The following is a 13,975-nucleotide window of genomic DNA, read 5'->3' as shown; positions in this document are numbered from 1 at the left end:
CTATCCTTCGCCATTCCACCCTCTTCACTGTCTTTCAATATCCACCCGATCACAAATATTTTTGATAACACTCATCCGGTGAGCGTTACCACCGATGCATCGAATGTCGACTTCGGAGCAGTGCTTCAACAACGGAGAGAAGATGAGCTGCTAACTGTTGCATTTGCATCTAGAACATTGTCCCCGGCAGAACGCCACTATTCAGAAGGAGAACGCGAAGCTCCTGCTTGTCTGTTCGTGGTAGAAAAATGACATGTGTACCTTTGAGGTCAACATTTTACATGACGGACTGACCACAAAGCTTTAACTACTTTGCTGTCTGCTGGCACGGTGGGGCGACGTCCCTTGCGAGTTTCTCGATGGTGCACCCAGCTGTTTTAACTTTTCTGTACAATATTGCAAAGATGCCGATAATGTCGTAGCGGACGCATTATCTCGGCTGCCAATCCGGCTTCCCCCAGCACAGGTGCCGGAAGAATAGATAATTTCTTTAGTTGCTGCATGACTAAATAAGGAGGAGCTACAGGCAGCCACTGCTAAAGATAGTGTTTTCCAGCAGCTTATACAATACTTTGCTGAAAGTTGGCCTCCAAAGAAGCATGTGATTTCGGTATTTGTACGTTACTTTGCAGTGAAAGACGAGCTGTCTCATGCCTATCGGCTAATTTTCAGTGGCGAACATGTTACAGTTCGGGAAACTTGCATGGGACAATTAAATAATTTCAGTTAGCCTATGAAAATCATCCAGGCATAATCCGTACCAAGCAGCTGCTTCGTAACAGGTATTGGTGGCCGTGTCTTGACAAACAAGTGGAACGTGCGGTTTGGCACTGTTACATCTGTCAGACTGCCAATAAATTGGCGAAACTTGTCTTTGCACCCCTACAACCAGTTTCTTTCCTGAGAAATCGTGGGAGAAGTTACGCATGGATATTACTGGTCCTGTTTCATATGTTGCCTCAGATTGTCGCTTTGCTATCACTTTGACTATTACTCCAAATGGCCGGAGGTTTGTTTCGTTCGAGACGTTACGTCCGATGCAGTCATCACCTTCTTGACTTCCGTCCTCTGCCGTGGAGGCTTTCCAGCATACTTAGTAACATACAATGGTCCACAGTTGAAGTCTCATCAGTTTGAAACTTTTCTTCCGAACGAGGTATTAAACATCTCTCTTCTTCCAACTACTATCCTCAAGCCAATGGGCAGGTTGAGCGGTTCAACAGGGTCCTGAAGAAGTACATTCAACTAGTCCAAATAGAACAACGTCCTTTATTTAAGGCTATTACAGAGTATTTGGGTACTTACCGTTTTTATTCTCAGCCAACTGCGGGATCGTCCCCCACGATGATGCTTCTAAGCGTCGACCTCGCACAGCGGTTCACATAACTGATCTGCCATTGCCTTCAACTTTTCAGTTCTTTTTGGACAATACCATAAGGACGTGAAGTATTCATAAGCAAAAATACAGGAAGAATTATGTAGATGAGAAGCGAGTAGCGAAGCCTCCAGTCATTCACGTTGGCCAAGAAGTCAAAGTACGTGTTTCAGGGAAAAAACACAACTATCGAGATCTGTTCACCGTTATGTCTGCGGTGGGATCCCGGACATTTAAGCTCAGTGATTGTTCAGTAGGGAATGCTTCTAAACTTGCAATCGTCCATTCCGAATGGGAACCACCTTCACACTTGCACTCTTCAATACCTTTGCAGAACCAGTCGCAATACGATGTCTCGGTTCCACGAGCGGTTTCTATCCCTATTACTGCAGCATCACCATCTTTCTCTGGGGAAAATGTTATTCAGGCGCCGGTATTCAGGCAAGTCCGGCAGTGGTGCTATGTGTTATTCAGGCACATAGCACCACTGCACATAGCACCACTGCAAGTGTTATTCAGGCAAGTCCGGCAGTGGTGCCCAGTCACCATGAAGTTTTACCGTGTACCGAGCACGCTTCAGAGTTCTCGGATTCAGGCTCCATATCATTACTTCACTGGCGAGCCCAGCCTCCTTGCCAGTATCCTTCCTAACACTAATGGACATCCTTCCGAACCTGCAGGTTCCAATGTTTCGCGAGAGAGTTCTCCATTTCCAGCTATAACTCAGGGACTTTAAGCGAGTCGTCTGACTTCAGGTATATTTCTACGCTCTCAGCTGTGCCTGAGGAGCGCGTAAGTCGAGCCAGTAGGCTCATCTTCACATACAAAACTTCATGCTTCACAAGGGAGCGCTTCAGAGTGCAATGACCTTCGGCGTTCTAAACGTTCGCGTAAGAAACCGTCCAGGTTTAAGGGCTTCGTGTCCTAAATTCTTCTTCTTACTCGTGTAATGGAGTCTGTACCATACGTGTGCATTGTTGTGTGTATGCTGTGAATTTATTGTATAAGGGTTAAGTCGACCGCTTGGTACAGTGGTATGCTGTGATTTTTTGTTTTATAATGTTTGTATAAGTGCTTTTAGTCATAGTGCGCTGTGTACATAGCTATGCTTTTTTTATCCTTCTCATGTCGCTTCTTTCTTTTTCAATTGGTTACGTTTTACAAGAAAAGGAGGGGGGATGTTGTGGTTGTCAGTATAGTAGTACAAGTCCTATGTGTCATACCACTACTCTAAAATTGTATAACGTAATACAAGTTACTTATTGGCCATTATAATTCTAATAATAATTCAAAATAATGATAATAGTCTGCATTATTCCTTGTATAAGATTCTTTGAGCCACATGTTCTTTTTATTCTAGGGGGGGGGGGGGCATTGATGTGGCGTGTTAGTGTCGGTTTCATGCGTAGTAGTTTCGCCCTAAAGGGGTGCTACACTGTATATATATGCACGGCATTGTATCTAATAAACAAGTTCTTGCTTGGCTACCGGCTGGTGCATACTTCTTGACAGCCGGCGCTTCGGCGCCGTGCCCTGTGTTCTTCGTGCGTCATGTCCAACTCATGGTACTACAGATCGCACGGACTGGACACATTTCAAGCAACAGCTTCGCCAAATGTACGGTGCCTCGGCGGTTCATTCAGCTGTCACGAAGAAGAAATGGACGCTCGCAAGCAACGTGGTGAGTCTTACACCTCGTACATAGAGAACGTGCTTGTTTTCTGTCACCGTTTCAGCACGCCCATGTCCGAATCAGAGAGGATTTGCCATCTCTTGAAAGATATCAGCATGATCGCTTTGAATGCCTCGATTATACAAAACCTGACCACAGTCGCTGACGTTGTTGCCACGTGCCAACGCCTAGAGGAACTTGAGTTGCAAAAGTAGCGCCGCAAAGCCCTGAAAACACCACCACGACTGATCCCTCATTGCGTGCTATGATCCGGGGGATTATACAGGAAAAGCTGACATCTTTCGGCCTCTCAGTGACCTCGAGTCCATCTCCCCCTTCAGCACTGTTTTGCGTGATGTTATCAAAGAGAAGTTGGCGTCCATGGCTGAGCCAGCGTATGTAGACTTTCCAGTACCTCGACTCCAGGTGACGTACGCACAAGTCCTCGCTGGTTCACCACCCGTCGTACAACCAATGCCTGCACACTCGCCGCCTGTCCCCCTGGGTTCGATGACACCGAGTGCGCCTAGCCAGCCCTTTTACCCACCATGGCGGCCACCTTGTCCGATCTGGTATTACTGCGGATATCGGGGCCACATTGCACGCTTCAGTAAGAAGCGTCAGCAGGACGAGCGTCTTGGATTCGACCCCTATGAACGGGATGATGGGACAAGCGTGGACAAACGCCATCCTTATGATCCGCCGCTACGTCGTTCTCCGTCACCAGCTGCGACATCTGAGACAACCCCTTCTTACTGCTCTACTAGACGCCGCTCAACATCACCCCTCCGCCGCTCTACGTCTTCATTGTAACCTGTCTCACAATTCACCAACCAACGCCCGGAAAACTGGTCTCTGCAGCTTTTGGAGGAAAAGCTACATTCAACGAAAAGACGAATTTCTGCAGTGCTTCCATATAAAATGATGTCTGTTTTAATGGAAGGTGGGTACGTGGACGCTCTAACAGACACTGGTGCTAGTTTGTCTGGGTTGATCGTTGCTTGTGCTCACGAGTGCGAAAAGTCACCACCCCTTATGATGAATCTACAGTGCTCGCTGCTCAAGGGGATGCCATTATACCTGTCGTATGTGCACCACTCGTGTTTTCATTGCTGGTCTCCACTTTGTACGATTTGCCGTGCACTCTTAGATAAAAGGTAGTAGTACGTGCTAACTGTCCGGTAGTAACGGTTTGTCACATACGTTATAACCCTGGTAGTAAGTGTAGTTAGTAACGGCGAGGGTGGTAACAGTTACCACCTTTGCTGTTACTACCATCATGTAGTAACTGTTACTATCCTAGCCGTTACCACCTATGGGTAGTAAGACTTAAAGGTTTCAAAAAAAAGTACCAAGCGAAACCACCCTGTTCACTTATTTTGGCATAGTCTCTCTTCATTGCTTATGTTGGTCAATTAATGTGTCATTACTAAACAACTTCGGGTAATCTTGCGTTGTGTGCGATGAGTGTGATGAGTACATAGACCTAAGAAGTTCACTATTTTTTTACGCTACAGTATTGATTACACGTGTGGTATATAGCCCCTACTTTGCAAATGCATATCTGGCACAGGGAATCACTTGTCTTTCTGGATGAATTATTGCAAATGTTAATCTGGAGCACTATATCATACTGCTTGACTACGTGTGTTTGGGAACGTAGCACAAAACTTTTAATCAGCTTTAGTTGTAAAAAATATATGCCATATCTATATCATAAAAGGGTCACAAAAAGGCATTATTTACATTGGCTGAAACAATGTACCGTACATGTTAACATAGTCTTAGTGCATTTGAATGCTTTACTTAGCTAGTATATCAGCAGTTAAAAGGTAATAGTTGTTTTTGGGGTGATTGATTGATTGATTGATTTGTGAGGTTTAACGTCCCAAAACCACCATATGATTATGAGAGACGCCGTAGTGGAGGGCTCCGGAAATTTCGACCACCTGGGGTTCTTTAACGTGCGCCCAAATCTGAGCACACGGGCCTACGAAATTTCCGCCTCCATCGGAAATGCAGCCGCCGCAGCTGGGAAACGAACCCGTGACCTGCGGGTCAGCAGCCGAGTACCTTAGCCACTAGACCACCGCGGCGGGTCAGTGTTTTTGGGGTGTGACGTGCCAAAACAACAATAATGTTTGGAGACACTTCACAGTGAAATAATTGTGACCGTCCTCCGGAATAATTGTGACCGTCTTGTCATTTTGATCCGCCGGTCTTGCTAATTCTCTGTTTTATCTAAGTTTGTTGTAATTGTCTATTACAATGCGTGTAGTACTTGCTAATGGTTTGTTAACTTGTACTTCTTCGCTTCGACAATATCAGAATGACGTTTACATATCTCACTTACGTAATATATAACAATTTTTTCCTTATCTATGGATATCTCCTGCGTCATCTTTCTGTTTAATGATGGTACGTCGAGACTATTCCTCGCATAAATTATCAGAATCAGAATCACACACTGTTTTGGGGTTGTAAGCTGCCTTGTAGCAAAAAGGTAGCAACGGAACAATAAAGGTAGTAAAAGATGCTGTTACTACCTCTTTCATTCCAGTTACTAACTGTTTACTAACATAGGTAGTAACAGGTCGCAAAAGTTAGTAATGGCATCAGCTTGTAATTGTTTACTAACGTAGGCAGAAAACAGGTATAAAAGGGTAGTAATGGTTTGAGAAAGGTGGTAAGCACTGCAATTGCTATCTGTTTGCTTGCAGTTGCTACCTTTTTACTAACTTTTTTAAAGAATGTGCTGAGTTCGTGTGCCCACCAGCCTATATTAGACTGGGGTTTTCTGTCTACGGCGAACGCTTCCATCTGCTGTGAAGAAAACGTTATTTATATGATGAATACTGACTATCCCCTTTATGCGAATGACAAGCACGTTTGCTTTTTCGCTGCGGAAGATGCCGAGCTACCACCCGGTCATCAGTGAATAGTTCCCATCGCTTCTAACGTGATCGACTCTGGTGACGTGTTTGTCCAACCATCTGCACGCTGTGTCGCATGTTGTATAGTCCTTGCTTCAGGTCTAGTACGGTTCCACAGTGGCTTTGGACTTCTCCACACTACAGACTAGACATCTGAGAGAATTCTCGTTCCTAAAGGCACCACAACGGCTTGCGTTACCAAATCCCAGCCTGTCGTTGTTGTCCCGCGTATTCCAGCGTGTTCTGACCTTCCTTCTATTGGACGTTCAGGACGTGTTTATGCTCTCGCCGTGACTATTAGTCCTGAGCTAACCTCTTCACAGATAGATGAGTTGCTTGCCTTCATACAAAAGCGTAAGAAGTTGTTTGATGCCTATTCTTCATCTCTGGTACTGACGTTCATTATCACGCACCGTGTCACGACCGATGGCACTTCCATCGTACGCCGTCGACCATATCGCGTCTCTTCATTCAAGCGCGAGGTCGTTGGAAAAATGTCGCCGATATGCTGCAATGAAACATCATACCCTCCGCGAGTCCTTGGTCATCTCCCGTTGTTTTGCTAAGGAAAAAAGAAAGATGGTTTCATGCGAATTTTCGTACACTACAGGGCACTTAGTAAGATTACCCACAAGGATGGTTAGCGAATGCCGCGCATAGACGACGTTTCATATTCACTGCGCAGTGCCGAGTTCTTCTCAAGCCTAGACCTGTGTTCAGGTTATTTGCATATATCCATGCACGAGGACGACAAAGACAGCGTTTTCAACACCAGATCGGCTGTACGAATTCAAGGTCATGTCATTTGGCTTTTGCAATGCTTCAGCAACCTTCGAGCGGATGATCGACGCAGTTTTACGGTGCTTGAAGGAGAAAACTTGCTTGTCCTATTTAGATGGTATCGTTATTTTCCCGTAAACCTTCCCTCTGCACTTGCAACGACTGGACGAAGTTCTCGCGTGCCTTGAAAACGCAGGCCTTCAGCTGAACACCAAGAAGTGCCGTTTTGCGAGCAAGACAATTAATGTGTTAGGCCACATCGTAAGCAGGGACGGCATTCAACCTAATCCAGACAAGATTTCTGCGGTGCAACACTTCATGCGCTCCCAAAAAGCCAGAGATTTGCGCAGTTTCCTAGCATCGCTTCTTATTTCCGCCGATTCATTCAAGACTTCGCCTCAATACCTTCACCATTGCACAACTTGCTCGGATCAAGCGACGCTTTTATGTGGTCTCCTGAATGTGAATCGGTGTTTGTCCCAACTGAAGTGTGCACTCACATCCGAACCAGTCTTCTGTCATTTCGATGAAACCACGCCTACGCTCCTGCATATAGACGCTACTGGTCATGGCATTGGTGGTATTCTCCTACAGCGAGACAAACCTTCGTGTGAGAGGGTCGTCTCATACGCAAGACGTGCACTGACCCCTGCAGAAAGAATTATTTTACCACCGAACAAGAGTGCCTAGCGGTCGTGCGGTCTATACAAAAGTTACGGCCTTATCTCCACGGCCACCACTTTACTGTGGTTATGGACCATCACGCCTTGTGCTGGCTCTCGACAATCAAAAAGTTGTCTGGCCACCGTGGCCGCTGGATTTTTCGCTTGCAAGAATATGGCTTCGGTATTACACACAAGTCGGGGAAAAACATCCAGACGCCGACGCACTTTCGCGTTGCTCGCTGCCTTTGAAGTCACCTAACAAAACCATCATAAATTGAGGACGACGCAGCTAGCAATGGAAAGAAAAATGGTAGGTGTAACTTAAAGAGACAAGAAGAGAGCACAGTGGATTAGGGAACAAACAAGGGTTAAGGATATCACAGTTGAAATCGAGAATAGGAAATGGACATGGGCCGGGCATGTAGCGCGCAGACAGGATAACCGCTGGTCATTAAGGGTAACTATGTTGATTCCCAGAGAAGGCAGGTGGGTTAGTGGGAGACATGTAGCTTAGGTGGGCAGATGAGATTGAGAAGTTTGCGGGTATAAATTAGCAGCAGCAAGCACAGGACCGAGTTGACTGGCGGAACATGGGAGAGACCTTTGTTCTGCAGCGGACGCAGTAAGGCTGATGATGATGATAATTATGATGATGATGATGGTGATGAAGAAACCCATCACTGCCGTACGCGACGAGCTTTCGGCTGTCTCTTCCCCACATGTTCACATGTTTCGTCCATAGCTACTCTGGACCCAACTTTTCCGAACGAGTGTGATTTATTGTTATCCCAACAACCTACTGACCCTTACTGTCACCACATCCTGAACTGTTATAACGAGACTACGAGACTTCTCGACCCTCTAATATACCTTGATGACGCCCCGATAAATATATATGTGTATATATATATATATATATATATATATATATATATATATATATATATATATATATATATATATATATATATATATATATATACGTTCCAGCAATGACGTCCCAAAGTGTTCTGCCAACGTGGCTTTTGCCAGGTACCGCGTAATGTTGGATATCGTGACAAAACAGCGCCCCGCTATACGTCGAATATACGCAAGCCTGGTCCTGCCAGGATCCTGCAACCGCCATCAAGGTAGCAGAAATGAAGCCTTTGTGCAACGTTGCAACAAGTCTGCAAGATTTTTCAACCAGCTCCTTCGGAACTTTGGCCAACGTTCAAAGCTGGTATTTCACGTCAATGATGGATTTGAATGGCTCCCGCCATCTCGCGTGCTCGCAAGTGACGGTCTCCACCCAAGTTTCGAAGGCTTTGCGCTACTTGCCTGTCACTTTCGACAGTTGTGCTTCGAAAATCCACATGATGCGTCATCTTCTGCTTGGGAAGACTACAGAAGCAGCGGAACTATTTGTAATGTGCCTCGTGCCATGAAAGCTTGTTCTCACGGCAGTCTTCCGTCATCTGAGTAAGTGGCTGCACCCTCTGCGAGAATGCCATCAAGTGGTACCGGAGTGATATAAATTCGCTCAACGACAGGCCGATCAAGTGCGAGAACAGCAAAGAACACATATGGAAGCAGGGCAGCGACAAGCAAGCCAACGACAAGGTGGCCATCAACCAGGAGGGCTTCTGAGAACAAGGCCACGGCGAGAGATGCAGTGAATAAGTTGACACCAACAAAAAAGACATCGTAAAGCTGTGTACCATCAACCAACGCAACGACCAGCCTGACAACGAGAAACAAGACACCGGCAAGGACAATTACCACGACGATGACAGACAAAGCAATGTCTTTTTACAGAGTTACGAACAATCCAGTGAGCAGCAAGGCAACACCGGCCGCTTCTCTGCCTCCCAGTCAAGGTACCAATTCAGAAGCAAGCGGCATGATCCTACCCAAGCAACCGAATGACTACCACCTAGCCGGGGATGCCTCAGTGCATTTTTTGAAGCTGAGAAAAGTAATCGAAAAGCGTATTCGCTGTGACCTGCATGCTTCCACCTTAAAAATGTATTTGCTACATCAAAAGTACCTAAACGTTTAAGCCTTGACTTGAGGCCTGCTACGTCTGAAATAACTGGCAATAATCTCTCCAGGTGGGACAACACACTCAAACGAGCGTTTCTGGAACTCACGCGCATTGTCACTAACCATTATGAGTCATCCCGAAAACAGCTAAGGAACAAAGAGAACCAACTCTTTGCTACGCGGAATTTCGCTGCCGATGAAAGGGCGTCGCTTGATAACTACAGGCAAGAAAGATTCGCGAGCTCCACGACAAAAATATAAAAAGTTGATGCACGATAACATTTGCACAAGCGTCAACACGCCTGATGACGCAACGTCTTCAGTGCATTCGTCCTCCGCAGAAGCTGGAAATATAGTAGATATTTCTAGTGCCACGTTATCAGCTGAAGAATTGAGCGTACTTTCCCATGATTTGAACTTTCATCCTGCCACTGGAGGATACAATGAATTCCAACTAATCAGTGACTTACACAAGTTTGAAAGAAGCATGCGTTTACCCTAATACTTTCACTATCGGTTTAAATTTATCAAAACAGCATTTTTTTCTACTAAGCACTGGACCCCCCTTCCCGAAGGGATAAATCTCTCGATATTCACATCCGAGCAGTGTAGCGAGATGTACTCGAAGCATACAAGAAGCAATCGCCGTTTCACCGCAACCTAAGCGACAAAGAAAAACAAGCGATCCAGACCCTGGCTTCCCGAGACGACAGCGTAATCAAACCGGCCGATAAAGGGGGAGCAATCGTAATAAGGAATAAGGCTGATTACCTTCGTGAGGCCCACAGGCAATTGAATGACCACACATTTTACAGACATTTGAGCTACGACCCAACCAAGGAATTCAAGACCAAAGTAAAAGAAACTTTAAAAGAGCTTGTAAGAAAAAATAAAATTCCAGAAACTGCGCTTAAATCCTTAGTCCCCCTGAGTCCGGTAGATGGTAGATTTCATCTGCTTCGTAAGATTCATAAACAAAACAATCCAGGCTGGCCAATAATTTCAGGAATAGGAACCATCACGGAAAGCCTGTCTCGATATGCAGACAGCTTAATTAGTTCAATTCCTGCTAACTTTTCTTGATATGTCAAGGACACTAATCACTTTCTGCGTAACATTGTATGTATGCATGTTCCGAGTGAGGTTCTTCTGGTCACACTAGATGTGGTGTCACTGTACACAAATATACCCCATGCGGACGGTATTCATTCTGAACTCCAAGCATACAATGACTCGGTAAATGACAAACCCATCGACGGTTCCACCTTGGGCACTATTTTATCACTGATACTCAAGCATACCAACTTTGAATTTAACGATGAACATTATGTTCGAACCAGCGGCAGCTCGATGGGCACAAAAATAGGTCCCAATCATGCGAACATCTTCATGGGCATTCTAGAAAATAACTTTATCGCCACTCGTGACCTTAAACCACTTTATTACAAACGCTTCATTGACGACATTTTCTAAATTTGGCACCATGGTGAAGCGGCATTACATTCTTTCATTGCAGACTTCAACAAATTAGAACCATCCATCCCCTTTTCCCACTCTTATTCACCAGTCACCATAAACTTCCTTGACGTCAATGTAGCTTCAAGCAATGGTAAACTAACGACAAACCTATACAGGAAGCCCACTGACCGACAAAGATATCTTCATTTTAAAAGTAGCCATGTCAAACACTGCAAAACAAGTATCCCCTATAGTCAAGCTAATCGTTTTGAAGGAATTTGTTCGGACAACAGGGAATTCACTCGCAACTGTGACCAGCTCCGTAAAGCATTAACCGAACAACAATATCCTTCGCAAATAATTGACGACGCTCCCCAATGGGCCAAAATCTCGATCGGAAAGAGCTCATCAGTAAGGACAAGCGATTAGCGCCACCTTCCTGAACCAACCTCGTTCTAACGCATTCTGCATCTATTCATAACGTGTCACATATACTCAGAAAGCATTACAACTTAATGACACAGAGCGATCGGCTTAAGGACATCTTCACTGAATCACCGCAGGTTGTATATCGGAGATCAAGAAACTTGCGCGACATGGTAACTTCTTCCAAGACTAGATTCATTGCCCCCGTTGGTTGTCACCCCTGTAAAAAAACGCGATGTAAAGTGTGTGCGCACATGACCACTGCGACTGTTGCTAAAAGCACGGCATCTAACTTTTCACTTAGGATTAAAGGGCACTTAAACAGCGATAGCAGCAACATCATTTACTTACTTGAATGCTCAATCTGCCACATGCAATACATCGGTCAAACCGAGACATCTTTTCGCATCCGTTTCAACAACCACAAATCACACCTTAACAGTTTGCCACATCTTCCATTGTCCAAGCATTTTCATCTACCAGGTCATTCGTTTGACAAGATTATGGTGACACTATTAGAATCAGGCTGTAAATTGCACCATGATCGCGAAATTTGAGAATCGTTCTTGATTCACAAGTTCAACAGTCTGTTATCTGGCATTAACGATTGCGTAGGCAAAGTGTCATGCCTTTCTACGATGCCCTGACGTCCGAAATTTTGCGAAATATTTAAAGAACCATCCCTAACGTATTCTATACTTTCTAAAGGTTACCAGATATATATTACTTTTTTATTTTTTGTTATATATTTTTTTCATGCGTGATACTTGTTGTCAATGGTAAATGTTACAAATGCCTTTTTACCTGTCCACAATCTTGTCTATTGTATTGCATATTTATTGTTTTCTTTAGTGTAGTCACGGCTGTTTCAAAAAATTTTTGTGACACTCACATGCTGATCGCACGTATTTTGTACTGACGTGTTCCTTCCTGCCCATAAAAGTAGCCACATACTCGTATTTATGTTAATCCTGACGAAGGCCGTGCCACGGCCGAAACGTAAACTACTATCAAATTTTCGTAAGTGTGCTCCTTTATTTCTAACTATATTTGCACCGGACCCACGGATATTCTTGTTTGAATCATATATATATATATATATATATATATATATATATATATATATATATATATATATATATATATATATATATATATATATATATATATATATAAGGGAAATAAGTGTATACCTACGGGCTCGTTTTTCCGTGTTTTAACACAATATTATTGAGATATAGCGGACAGTAATGCCCAGGAATGTACAGGGGAAGTTATTAGAACCAATGGAATGTAAATAAGAAGAAAGAAAAGTGAATGAAAAAATTACCAGCCGTGAGCAGGAATCAAACCTACGACCTTCGAATAACGCGTTCGATGCTCTAACCACTGAGCTACCACAGAGGCCTTCCCTCCATCCCCTTTTTTGGGTTTATATGTGAATTTAAAAGTAGGAGTGACAGTCAGCGCCATTTACAAGCCAAACGGCGAGTGTGAAAACACTCTTATGCGCATGTTTTGGCGTCACGTAGCACGTGAACTTATTATGAGCGGGCAGCTGATTAATTGTCCCTCTTATACAACTTAAACACACCAAGTCTGCCAGTACGAGACCCTCGTTCAATGAAAATAAGGGAAATAAGTGTATACCTAAGGGCTCGTTTAGGAGAGAAGGCCGCTGTGATAGCTCAGTGGTTAGAGCATCGAACGTGTTATTCGAAGGTCGTAGGTTCGATTCCTGCTCACAGCAGGTAATTTTTTCATCTACTTTTTTCTTTCTTCTTTCTTCTTATTTACATTCCGTTGGTTCTAATAACTTCCCCTGTACATTCCTTGGCATTACTGTCTGTTATATCTCATATATATATATATATATATATATATATATATATATATATATATATATATATATATATATATATGTATATGTATACATATAGTTTGTGGGCATTCGTCATGCGCTTCCACTCATATATGCATTATCATAATCATCAAATCATAAGCCGTCTGGGTCTCTGTCCTCATCTTCACTCAGTGTCACCACAATCATCATCGGGTGTGTGCTCGCATGGTATCAGACTGCCCGTCCGCTGCTGAGCCATTGGGCTGAAAAAACGCTGTCTCAACCCAGACGTCATACGTGATTGAGGTAGATTTTCGCTCCTCGGTCCTCTCCCACTTCGCTCGACTCCCTGGAGCTGGTTCATGCTCCGTTCAGGCTCCCACTGTCTGGCAGCATGTCACAGAACGAGCCTGCCGGCGCTGCTGCCATCTATCCCCCACCGTCTTCAGCCGCGCCTCCTGTTTACGTACACAGCCATAGGCATGATCTTCCTCTCTTCACCGGTCGTCACGAGGAAGACGTGGAGGACTGGCTCCATGAGTACAGCCGCGTGATAGTTGCTAATCGCTGGGACGATAGCGCCAAAATCTGTTACGCCTCTTTCTACTTGACCGGTGTGGCGAAGACATGATACTTTAACCACACTTTATTTATTTATTTATTCACATATGCTAAAGACTCGGGAGGGCATTACATAGGGGGGGGATTAGGAAGATTTTCAACATGTGTAAAATGCAATAAATATTCAGAAGCGTCATTATATAAAGCCTAAATGGAAAAAAATTGAAAAAAAAAAGA

The 13,975-nt window shown here is 44.4% G+C and overlaps 1 protein-coding gene and 1 non-coding gene across 2 annotated transcripts in view; both read left to right on the top strand.

Moving 5' to 3' along the window:
• LOC119160767 (organic cation transporter protein) overlaps positions 1–13,975 on the top strand; it is a 718,234-nt gene that overhangs the window by 169,441 nt on the left and 534,818 nt on the right. The gene's annotated exons all lie outside the window — the stretch shown is intronic.
• TRNAT-UGU (transfer RNA threonine (anticodon UGU)) lies at positions 13,012–13,084 on the top strand. The gene has a single exon. It is a non-coding gene; the product is annotated as a tRNA-Thr (tRNA).

The sequence above is a fragment of the Rhipicephalus microplus genome, chromosome X (genome assembly GCF_043290135.1).
Source record: "Rhipicephalus microplus isolate Deutch F79 chromosome X, USDA_Rmic, whole genome shotgun sequence".
Classification (NCBI taxonomy): Eukaryota; Metazoa; Arthropoda; class Arachnida; order Ixodida; family Ixodidae; genus Rhipicephalus; species Rhipicephalus microplus.
Note: the sequence above shows the minus strand (reverse complement) of the source record. Positions and strands in the feature narration are given on the sequence as shown.